At 40.1% G+C, this 12,371-nt stretch overlaps 1 protein-coding gene across 4 annotated transcripts in view; it reads right to left on the reverse strand.

The window, feature by feature from the left end:
* LOC100387637 (cytochrome P450 4A11-like) overlaps window positions 1-8,838 on the reverse strand; it is an 82,890-nt gene extending 74,052 nt beyond the window's left edge. For all 4 annotated transcript variants that reach the window (XM_078331659.1, XM_078331660.1, XM_078331658.1 and 1 more), the window contains exon 1: window positions 5,100-8,838. The gene's annotated coding sequence lies outside the window, so the exon portion shown is untranslated. The remainder of the gene's footprint in view (window positions 1-5,099) is intronic.
* Window positions 8,839-12,371: the final 3,533 nt, after the last annotated feature.

A 12,371-nucleotide genomic window follows, 5' to 3' on the forward strand; every position in this document is an offset into this window, starting at 1 on the left:
TAGCCAGAGCAATCAGGCAAGAAAAAGAAATAAAGGGTATTCAAATAGGAAAGGTGGAAGCCAAATTGTCTCTATTTGCAGGCGACATGATAGTATACCTAGAAGACCCCATCGCCTCAGCCCAAAAACTCCTGAAACTGATAAGCAACTTCAGCAAAGTCTCAGGATATAAAATCAATGTGCAAAAATCACAAGCATTCCTATACACCAATAACAGACATAAAGAGAGCCAAATCAAGAATGACCTGTCATTCACAATCGCTACAAAAAGAATAAAATACCTAGGAATACAACTTACAAGGAACGTAAGGGACCTCTTCAAGGAAAACTACAAACCACTGCTCAACAAAATAAGAGAGGACACAAACAGATGGAGAAACATTTCATGTTTATGGTTAGAAAGAATCAATATCGTGAAAATGGCTATACTGCCCAAAGTAATTTACAGAATCAACGCTATCCCCATCAAGCTACAATTGACTTTCTTCACAGAACTGGAAAAAAACACCATAAACTTCATATGGAACCAAAAGAGAGCCCGCATAGCCAAGTCAATTCTAAGCAAAAAGAACACACTTGGAGGCATCACACTACTGGACTTCAAACTATACTACAAGGCTACAGTAATCAAAACAGCATGGTACTGGTACCAAAACAGAGATATAGACTAATGGAACAGAACAGAGGCATTGGAGGCAACACAACATATCTACCACCATACAATCTTGAATAAACCTGACAAAAACAAGCAATGGGGAATGGATTCCCTGTTTAATAAATGGTGTTGGGAAAACTGGCTAGCCATGTGCAGAAAGCAGAAACTGGACCCCTTTCTGACACCTTACACTAAAATTAACTCCAGATGGATTAAAGACTTAAACAGAAGACCTGGCACCATAAAAACTCTAGAATAAAATCTAGGCAAAACCATACAGGACATAGGAATAGGCAAGGACTTCATGACCAAAGCACCAAAAGCATTGGCAACAAAAGCCAAAATAGACAAATGGGACCTAATCAAACTCCACAGCTTCTGCACAGCAAAAGAAACAGTCACTAGAGTGAATCGGCAACCAACAGAATGGGAAAGAATTTTTGCAGTCTACCCATCTGACAAAGGGCTGATATCCAGAATTTACAAAGAACTCAAACAGATTTACAGGAAAAAAACAAACAAGTGCATTCAAAAATGGGCAAAGGATATGAACAGACACTTTACCAAAGAAGACGTACATGAGGCCAACAAACGTGAAAAAATGCTCATCATCAGTGGTCATTAGAGAGATGCAAATCAAAACCACATTGAGATACAATCTCATGCCAGTTAGAATGGCAATCATTAAAAAATCTGGAGACAACAGATGCTGGAGAGGATGTGGAGAAATAGGAACACTTTTACACTGTTGGTGGGAGTGTAAATTAGTTCAACCATTGTGGAAGACAGTGTGGCGATTCCTCAAGGCCTTAGAAATAGAAATTCCATTTGACCCAGCAATCCCGTTACTATAAATAAAGGACTATAAATTGTTCTACTATAAGGACACATGCACACGAATGTTCATTGTAGCACTGTTTACAATAGCAAAGACCTGGAACCAACCCGAATGCCCATCAATGATAAACTGGACTGGGAAAATGTGGCACATATACACCATGGAATATTATGCAGCAATAAAAAATGATGAGTTTGTGTCGTTTGTAGGGACATGGGTGAATCTGGAGAACATCATTCTCAGCAAACTGACACAAGAACAGAAAATGAAATACCGCATGTTCTCACTCATAGGCAGGTGAGGAAAAATGAGAACACATGGACACAGGGAAGGGAGTACTACACACTAGGATCTGTTGGGGGGAATAAGGGAGGGACAGTGGGGGGAAGGAGCTGGGGAGGAATAGCCTGGAGAGAAATGCCAAATGTGGGTGAAGGGGAGGAAGGCAGCAAAGCACACTGCCATGTGTGTACCTATGCAGCTATCTTGTATGTTCTGCACATGTACCCCAAAACCTAAAATGCAATTAAAATAAAAACCAAACTACTGTGTTAATTAGGGACAGAATGAAGTGATCACATCCCAACCTTGATGCTTCCATAAAAATATCTAGGATTACTCAGGAGGCTGAGGTGGGAGGATCACTTGAGCCTAAGAGTTTGAGACTGCAATGAGCTGTGATAGCACCACTGTACTTCAGCCCTGGTGACACAACAAGACTGTCTAAAGAAAAATGTCTAGGACTGAGTGTCTATGAAGTTTCTGTGCCTTGTTCATTCTGGATCATCCATTCTATTTAATGCCCAATTTATTCCCTTCAGCCTCCCTGGCCATGTGTTTTCTCTCTTATTGGCCCTCTCTGAGCACCTTCTATCCTTCCTATTAGGGCCACTTCCTTGAGGAACAAGCAACTGGCTCCCTGTCTTGGGAATAACTATTATTTTACTTTACTCATCTTCTATTTACCTACCTTCCTACTCTCTACCTTCTACTTATTCTCTTAATAGACAAAAATCTTGACCTGGGATGTCTCCATTTCTTGATTGCCATTTGCTTTGTAGGTCATTGGTCTACATTTCTTACCCTGCTATTTCTAAAATCTCCCTTACCTCTGGTATATCTCCTTAGTTCAAGTGAATTAAATAACTGTTTATAAAACATGTATTGCCTGCCCAGCTCAAAGATGGGCTCCAGGCAAATTCAAGAAATGAAACATTGGGAGAAATGCCTGATATAGGTGATGGGGGAATGGAGGCAGCAAACACCATGGTATGTGTGTACCTATGCAACAATCCTGCAAGATCTGCACATGTACTCCAGAACTTAAAGTACAATTAAAAACAAAAACAAAAACAAATGATTAAACAAAAAAAATGTTTAAACCATCGTAGGTTTAAAGCCAAATTAGAAAGATAAGCTGAATATGCAAAGAGATACAGGAGGACGCTATACAGGATTTCTTTTTTATTCCTTTTTTATATTTTTCTGGCCATATGGTAGGTGTATATGTTTATGGGATACATGAGATGTTTTGATACAGGCATGCAATGCATAATAATCACATCAGATAAAATGGAATTTATTCCTTGTGTTACTAATAATCCAATTATTCTCTTGATATTTTTAAAAGTACAATTAAATTGTTATTGACTATAGTCACCCTGTTATGCTATTAAATACTAAGTATTATTTATTCTTCATTTTTCTGTTCCCATAATCCCCCTAACTGGTAATCATCCTTCCATTCTCTAGCTCCATGACTTCATTGTTTTGATTTTTAAAATCCCACAAGTGAGAACATGCGATGTTTGTCTTTCTGTGCCTGACTTATTTCACTTAGCATAATGACTCTCAATTCTATCCATATTGTTGCAAATGACAAGATATTACTTATTATGGTTAAATAATACTCCATTATGTATTTATACCACATTTTCTTTATCTTTTCATCTATTGATGGACATTAACATTGCTTCCAAATTTTGGTTATTGTAAGCAGTGCTGCAACAAATATGGAGTGCAGATATCTCTTTGATATACTGATTTCCTTTCTTTAGGCTATGTACCCTGCAGTGGGATTGCTGAATCCTATGGTAGCTCTATTTTTATTTTGTTGTTCTTGTTATGTTTTGTTTTTTGAGGAAACTCCAAACCGTTTTCCTAGAATTTCTGATTGTGGAATGAATGGCAAATGAAAACAGGGAATGAAGTATCAAATAAGAGGCATAAAAACAAAGGCTTTAATTTTTCATCAAATAGATCCCTGTAGACTGCTTGTTAAAGAAATATTTGAGAAAGAGGTAAAAAGTGTTTTTGAGGAACACTTTGAGAAGAGCAAAAGACACACAGGACAGGGGATGGAGATGGGGGTGGGATTGGGGAAGACAGATTCTTGTTGCCTTTCCTATCTCAGTGAATACAAACTGTGAAAAGAAAATATCCTGGGACACCAAATCACTAAGCTAAAGGGAACATTCAAGCTAGGAACTGCTTAGGGCAAGCCTGCCTCCCATTCTATTAAAAGTCACACTTTGCTCAGTGAGATAAATGCATGTCTGATTGCCTCCTTTGGAAACACTAATCAGAAACTTATAAGAATGTAACCATTTGTCTCTGACCTACCTGTGACCTAGAAGCCCCCTCCTTGTGGCAAGTTGTCCCACCTTTCCAGATCAAACCAATGTTCACTTTAGATATGTTGATTGATGTCTCATGTATAAAATGTATACATTTAGAAAATGTATAAAACCAAGATGTGTCCTGATGACCTTTGGCATATGTCATCAGTACCTTCTGAGGCTGTCATGGGTACCCATCCTCATCCTTGGTAAATTAACTTTCTAAATTAATTGAGGCCTGTCTACAATTTTGGGGGTTCACAAAACATAGGAATTGTCCTAGACTTTCCTACTATGCCTGCACCCAGTCACCAACCCCCATCAAAAATACACCCCAATATCTCTCCCATTCATTCTTGCTTGTCAGTACCACTCTTCCTGGACCAAACTGAGGGTCAGGCTGCTTATAGTTGTGGCCCAATAATGAGATGCAGATGAACTGGGGAGACAGAGAGTTTTTATTTCTGTAACTGGTTACAAGGAGAAGGCGGGGGAAATATCACCAAACAAACTCAAAATTATAAAGTTTTTTCAAAGCTTATATTCCTTCTATAAAACTGTTGGTGGGCTTTTGTTACATTCCAGCCTTTGTGCAAGGGCATTGACTCTATCAGTTTTTAATACTTTACTTAACCATTCAGCCAGTGCTGAAACAGTCGTTACAGAGGCCTGTGTTAATGAGACCTGACCTGCCACAATCTCCACTGTCAATTTGTGAATGATTTCTATCATGCTTGTATATTTAATTATGAGAATTTTAGTGATATGGGGCGTAGTAATCTTTCTGGCTACTTTCTGCTGAGAGGGAGTTATCATTATGGGGCACCAAATGCAGTGTTGGAGTGGAAGAGATTGATCTGTTCCAAGTAGTACTCTGTTTCTGGGGCTTAGAGGTAACACCTGCTGACACAGAACAATGTACGACATCAACATGTGGGGAGCAGTAGCCATCTTGTAACTATGTTGCTTAAGCTTTTGTTCCTCTTACCTAAACCTCCATCTTGTGGGCTTCCCTTGTTGTTTAAGTTTCACACTCCTAGTTATGAGGCTAGCCTGCAGCCTCGTCTCCATGGTTACTCTCTGACTTCAGCCCTCAGAACTTCCCGCCCTTACTTGTTTATAAGCAACCGCCTTGTAGCTAATAAACGAGACTTGATCAGATCCTTGACTTGTCTCCATTTTCCGTGTCTCCTGTCTCTCTCTTTTAATCCCCACTCCCTCCCTAGGGTCTCCGTTGCTCGTCCCATGGGTCGGGACAAACTGGCGCCCAACGTGAGAGCTCGAGTCTGAGGGACACGGTGAGGGATGCCGTAGAGGTCAGCCGGCACAGAAGGATTAAGAAACCCAGAGGAAAGAGCGTCGTGAGAACCTGCCACAGACTCATGCTCTGGTAAGCGGACGGCGAATATGGGACAGGAAATCAGCCAGCATGAGTTTTTCATAGAGAGTTTAAGTAAGGCTTTAAAGGTGCGGGGAATAAAGGTGAAAATAAAACGATTGTGTAAATATTTTGACTATATTCAGGATGTCTGCCCTTGGTTTCCCAAGGAAGGAACCATAGACCAAAAACAGTGGAAAAGGGTAGGGGATGCTTTAAAAGATTATTACAGTGCTTTCGGACCCGAGAAGGTCCCAGTCACAGCCTTTTCTTATTGGAAACTGATAGATGAAATTTTAACTCAGAGATGCCATGACCCCCTCATTGCCAATGTAATTACTCAGGGAGAATCTTTCTTAAAGGGAGAACTCAATAAAAACACCCTCAACAGTTCTAAGAGCCCAGGTGACTCTTAGCAATTGTCTGTAACTGATGAGGCGCAGTCGCTACAAGCTAATGAGGAGGATTTAATATCCTCTGATAGTGACTCAAAGAAGGGGATATCCGGAGAGTCACAATGCCAGGCTGAAACTAAAAATGCGCCTTCAGCAAAGACATAAAGAGGGCCAAAGAGGGTGTCTGCCCAGGGGGCCCCCAACTCAGGATCTAGACACACCAAAAAGGAAAAGACCCCCTGGCTAATTGAAAGAGCAAATAATTCTGAAGACAAAGGCATTGAGGAGGGAATAGATTGGGATGACTTAGAAGAAGAGGTGGACCGTTACAAAAACTCAGATTGGTTCCCCCATAGGCGGCGACCTCCGCCTTACAAGGCAGGGCCCTCAGCACCCCCAATGGCATGTCTCGTTATTGATCCCCGAAAAAGGTTACAAGAAAAAATCGAGTACCTAAAAGAACAGGATAGGCTTGAAACTGAGCATCAAGAGCTCATGGAACAGCTTGAAAAAATAAAAATAGGTAAAATAAAGAATGAGGCTAAAACTCAAGTTACCCAAAATGTCATACCTCCCCATGGGGGGCGGCGTTAAGACAACCTCCTCAGCTTAACACCTTATTAGATTTAGAGGATCCAAGCGCGTACCCAGTGACAGAAACCACCGACCAGCAGGGGACAGCTTGGAGGCATCATGCAGGTTTTGATTTTAAAATAATCAAAGAACTAAAAACTGCAGTGGCACAATACAGCGCTACTGCTCTGTACACCACTGCAATTTTAGAATCAGTGGCCGAAAATTGGCTTACCCCAGGAGATTGGCAGACCTTGGCCCCAGCCACCCTTTCAGGGGGTGATTATTTGTTGTGGAAATCTGAGTTTTATGAGTGTTGTAAGGAAACTGCCCGCCACAATGCACAGGCTAATAATAATTGGAATTTTGACATGCTAGCTGGTGAAGGCAATTACACTACCAGCGACACACAAATGCAGTATGATGCAGGTCTGTATGCCCAAATTCAAACTGCTGGTACAAAGGCCTGGCAAAAGCTGCCTACAAATGGGGATGTTAGTGCCTCCCTTACCAGCATAAAACAAGGGCCAGATGAACCTTTTTCAGAATTTGTACATCACCTCATTACAGCGGCAGGCAGAATTTTTGGTAATGCAGATGCAGGCACAGATTTTGTTAAACAACTAGCATTTGAAAATGCTAATGCTGCCTGCCAAGCGGCTATCCGCCCTTATAAAAGGAAAACAGATCTCTCAGGGTATATACGCCTGTGCTCAGACATAGGCCCTGCCTATCAACAGGGATTAGCTATGTGCCACTCACTTACCCGTACCCCATTTGGGAGTTAACCCTAGGGGCCTAGTCCCTAATGCACTCTGGCAGATGGATGTAACTCATGTTTCAGAATTTGGCAATCTCAAATATGTTCATGTATGCATTGATACCTACAGTGGATATGTGTTTGCCAAACTGGAGAAGCCACTAAACACGTCATCAGGCACTTACTATCTGCTTTTGCCACCCTTGGCTGTCCACAAAAAATTAAAACTGATAATGGACCAGGGTATACCAGCACAGCCTTTGCCCGGTTCTGCTCTCAATTAAACATACAACATATAACTGGCATCCCCTATAATCCTCAAGGCCAAGGGATAGTTGAGAGAACCCATCTCACTTTAAAAATTACCTTTGAAAAATAAAAAAGGGGGAATGGTACCCCATTAAGTGGTCCCCCAGAAACCTCATGGCACATTCACTATTTATACTCAATTTTTTAACTTAGACAAAAATGGACACTCCACTGCAGAACGCCATTGGCAATCAGAAACTCAAACAAAATTCGCATCAGTGATATGGAAAGATCCTATGACTGGCTCCTGGCATGGACCCGACCCCATATTGATTTGGGGTAGAGGACCAGTCTGTGTATATGCAAAAGAAGCAGATTCAGCCAGATGGCTACCAGAGAGATTAGTGAAACAAGTAGACAGTAAAGAAACATCAGGATGTGAGGATAATAACCCCTCCCAGGGAATGTGTTAAGCCCTGAGGATTATTCCCTGTTCCCCCTCTTTCAATCTTTCAGAAACATGTGGACCTTAATATTGATATCCCTAATAATCACTCTCATACCTAAGACTGACAGCGGATTCAGATCACAATATGATGTAAGATCAACTTGACTCCCTATCCGAAGTAGTCCTGCAAAACCGACGAGGCCTAGATCTGCTCACCGCCCAGAAAGGAGGACTGTGCCTTGCATTAGATAAAAAATGCTACGTTTATGCTAACCATTCTGATGTTGTCAGAGATAGGATAAAAGCCCTGCAAGAAGACCTGGCAAAAAAGAAGAAAAGCTCTCTTCAATAATCCATTGTGGGGAGGGTTGAATGGGTTCCTCCTCTATATGCTCCCCCTCCTCGGCCCTTTTGTCATTTTCCTCCTACTCCTCACTGTTGGACCTCTTATATTCAACAAGGTCATGGCTTTTGTTAAACAACAGATTGACTCCATAAAAATGCAGCCCCTACAGGGCCATTACCATAAGATGGAAATGGCCGACAGGGAAATGGAGTTGGATCAAGGCTACGGTAGAAGCTTGATAAGCACCATCAACCGTTTCTGACATCGCCTGATGAGCTGGACCAGTTAGCCAATGACGGGCAACCTGAGAGCCTAGCAGTAAGATGCTCCCGCCTAAGACAGGGGACTGGGTTATGAATCCCGCTCACCCTATGATGGGTAAGGGTAAAAAGCATCACTGCAGGTGTATCTCTTGACCTAAGACAGGCATGGTCCCCACAGGCAATCGGCCACACAAAAATTAAATTAAAAAGGGGAACCTGTGGGGAGCAGTAGCCATCTTGTAACTATGTTGCTTAAGCTTTTGTTCCTCTTACCTAAACCTCCATCTTGTGGGCTTCCCTTATTGTTTAAGTTTCACATTCCTCCTAGTTACAAGGCTAGCCTGCAGCCTCGTCTCCATGGTTACTCTCTGACCTCAGCCCTCAGAACTTCCCGCCCTTACTTGTTTATAAGCAACCGCCTTGTAGCTAATAAACGAGACTTGATCAGATCCTTGACTTGTCTCCATTCTCTGTGTCTCCTGTCTCTCTCTTTTAATTCCCCACTCCCTCCCTAGGGTCTCCATTGCTCGTCCCGCAGGTCGGGACCTCAACACATATAAATAGGTTGTTGCTGTTTTCTTCTGAAGCTTAAGTTGTCTAGTCCTTAGTTTTCAGGGCTTTATGAAAGCATGGTTTAGGTTTCAGTGAGTCCCAGTTAGGAAAAATGGGGAAAAACGAAAAAATTAAAAACATAATTTTGGAGACTTGTAGGCAGAAAAATCAGAATTCTATCCAAACTGCAGAAAATAAAATTGAAAAAATATTAGAGAAGATTAAAATCAAATATTAAGTGTATTATAGTTTTGAAACATAATTTTTTCCTTTCCAGTTCCTCATTTTTACTGAGGAAAAATTATGCTAAGCCTGGTTTGCTTTATTGTACTTGGCCTATTTGTATAATGTGCAGCAAGAATAATTTTTTCCATAAGCTCTTTTTAAATTGGCTTTGATGAAACTCTGTTCCATAGAAGAAATCTTAGATAAGATGTTTTAGTGCCAAGCCTTGGTGTTGGTTTGTACTCTTATATACCTACAAGTTGAGTAGATTCCTCTCCTCTTGTGGTTCCAATATAACTTGGGGCTCCTGGACCTGTTAGAAAGTGACATTCTTTACTTACCACAGGTCAGAGACCCAGTAAAGGGATTGGGGAGATAAGGTATGAGGCATTTCCTCTAGGGGCTTTTATTAGCTTTACAAGTCAAATTTGATTTCTTAAAGGAAAGCATGCCATTACAATCAAAGCTTTGGTAAAATAACAGTTTCCCCAATTGTGCCTATTGCAAAGAAAACAGATTCTTATTGCCTTATGCAAACAACTATAATTAAAAATACTCACAGAAGGTTTTCATATTTTTGAGGGAATCAGTTAAAGAGAAACAAATATGCTCCAAATTTTGCTCACAGTAGTATACTTTTCTTAATTGTTAAAGCTACTAATAGCTCAAAAGAAAAGTTTCCTTGACTCTGAAAAGCAAAACAAAGGATCAACAATGTTTTAAGCAAAAAGTCAAAAAGGTCACTTGAGTATTTTATTTAGCTTATGCAGTTAATTCCTGTTCTGCTTGATATCAGTGAACATTTTATCTCTTCAAGAGTTCTGAACATTTTTCCTCTATTCTGATGTTACAATCTCCAAAGATATCAGAAACCTGCATTCAACAGCACCTGTTAGAGCTTTATTGCTAATTATAAAACCACCATCTAAAGAAGACCTAGACAAGACAGCAATTGTTTATAGATGACAACAAGTTTTAGGGTAGCCATAGTTAAAGAAACAATTGACAAGGAAATCTGTTACCTCTGTGGCACACAATAATTTAACATAACAAGTATATTATTACTGATAATGTACACTAAGATTTAGCAGAATTATCTGTCTCCCATAATTTGGAACATTTATACATAGATAGCCCCCAAAAATCAAACACCATTTTATATTTGACAATGCTTCCTGTATAGTTTTTATACCAAATAAGCCTAATTTTGATTTTACATTAGGGAAATATTAATGTTAAGCCCAATTTTTAATAAAACCTTACAGGCATATTTACCCAGTTTTAATGGTTGACCATAAGGTAATATTTTCATAAATCTTTTATAATTTTTTACAAAAGACTTTTGTTAAAGAGTGGATTAATGCTCAAAGAGAAACCTGTTGTGCTTTTATTTTAAATTTTAATTTATGGAAAAACAAATTAATACCACTTTAACATTAGCCAATATGTTTACACACAAAATATTTTACAATTAATTTTCTCATAAACCTTCTGCAACTTGCTTAAATCTTTAGCTTTATTTTTTATCTAACTTAAAACAATCCTTTAACCTTTTAATTTAGGCAAAATTCTACATTCCAACACCTTCTTTTAGTCTTTTTACCAAAAGTATACTTTTGGTTAAAAAAAAAAAGTATACTTTTGAAAAATATACTTTTCTTACAGACCTTGTATGCAAAACTGTTTTTTCAGTAACCTCAAGTTATTTTGCATGGTTAACTCTTAGCAATCTTTACTTTTGGTGAAAACTTTGGTAAGTTTGGGATTTTAATTATGTATTAGTTGTGGAGGCTAGGACCCAAACAAGAGTGCACATAAGGTCTGACTCTTTCTAGCATCTAACTCACTGTGTTTATGGTCTTACCTAGCCATAAAACAGACACGTTACACAGTTAAGAGTTAGAGTGGCATATCATGAAGCATTTAGAAGCCCTAATTACCTTTAAATTGTACAACAATTTTGCATAAATTCTCTTTCATAAATTCTTTTGTGACTTACACAGACCATCTATGAAATGCTTGGAATTTTTGACTAATTCTAACCATACCTCTTTCTAAAACAACCTGTCATTTTATTCTAGGACAAATTTACCATACAAGATTCTCTTTCATATAAAACTATTTTTCTTTAAGCTTTTTTACTAAAATAACCTTTTTTAAAAATAACTTTCTTTATATCTCTCTTATTTCCTGGTTCCTTTTACCTTGTTTTACACATACACTTTAAATAAGCTTTGAATTATACAAAAATTATTTACCTTTAAAAAGAAATACAGTTGGCACTGTGGGCCCTCCCATCCTCACATAGTTGATGTCAAAGTTACGTGAGACAAGACCTGGCAAGATGATCAAATAGGAACATCTGCAGCTCCCAGCAAGATCAATGTAGAAGGCGGGTGATTTCTCCATTTTCAACTGAGATACCTAGCTCATCTCACTGGGACTGGTTAGACAGTGGGTGCAGCCCATGGAGGGTGAGCTGAAGTGGGGTGGGGGAATCACCTAACCCAGAAAGCACAAGGGGTTGGGGAACTCTCTCCCCTAGCCAAGGTAAGCCATGAGGGACTGTGGCATAAGGAATGGTGAACCCCAGCCCAGATACTACAGTTTTACCACAGTCTTCAGTACCCAAAGACCAGGAGATTCTCTTGGGTGCCTGTGCTATCAGGGCCCTGGGTTTCAAGCCAAAACTGGGCAGCCATTTGGGCAGACACCAAGCTAGCTGCAGATTTTTTTTCCATACCACAGTGGCACCTGGAAGGCCAACAACACAGAACGATTCACTCCTCTGGAAAGGGGATTGAAGCCAGGGAGCCAAGTGGTCTAGTTCAATGGCTCCCACTGCCATAGAGCCCAGCAAGCTAAGATCCACTGGCTTGAAATTCTCACTGCTAGCACAAGCAGTCTGAAATAAACTTGGGACACTCTCAAGCTTAGCGGGGAGAGGGGTGTCTGCCATTACTGAGGCTCCAGTAGGTGGTTTTCCCCTCACAGTGTAAATAAAGCCACCAGGAAGTTGCAAATGGGCAGAGCCCTCCACAGCTCTGCAAAGCTGTTGTAGCCAGACTGTC

Source organism: Callithrix jacchus, chromosome 7 (assembly GCF_049354715.1).
Source record: "Callithrix jacchus isolate 240 chromosome 7, calJac240_pri, whole genome shotgun sequence".
NCBI lineage: Eukaryota > Metazoa > Chordata > Mammalia > Primates > Cebidae > Callithrix > Callithrix jacchus.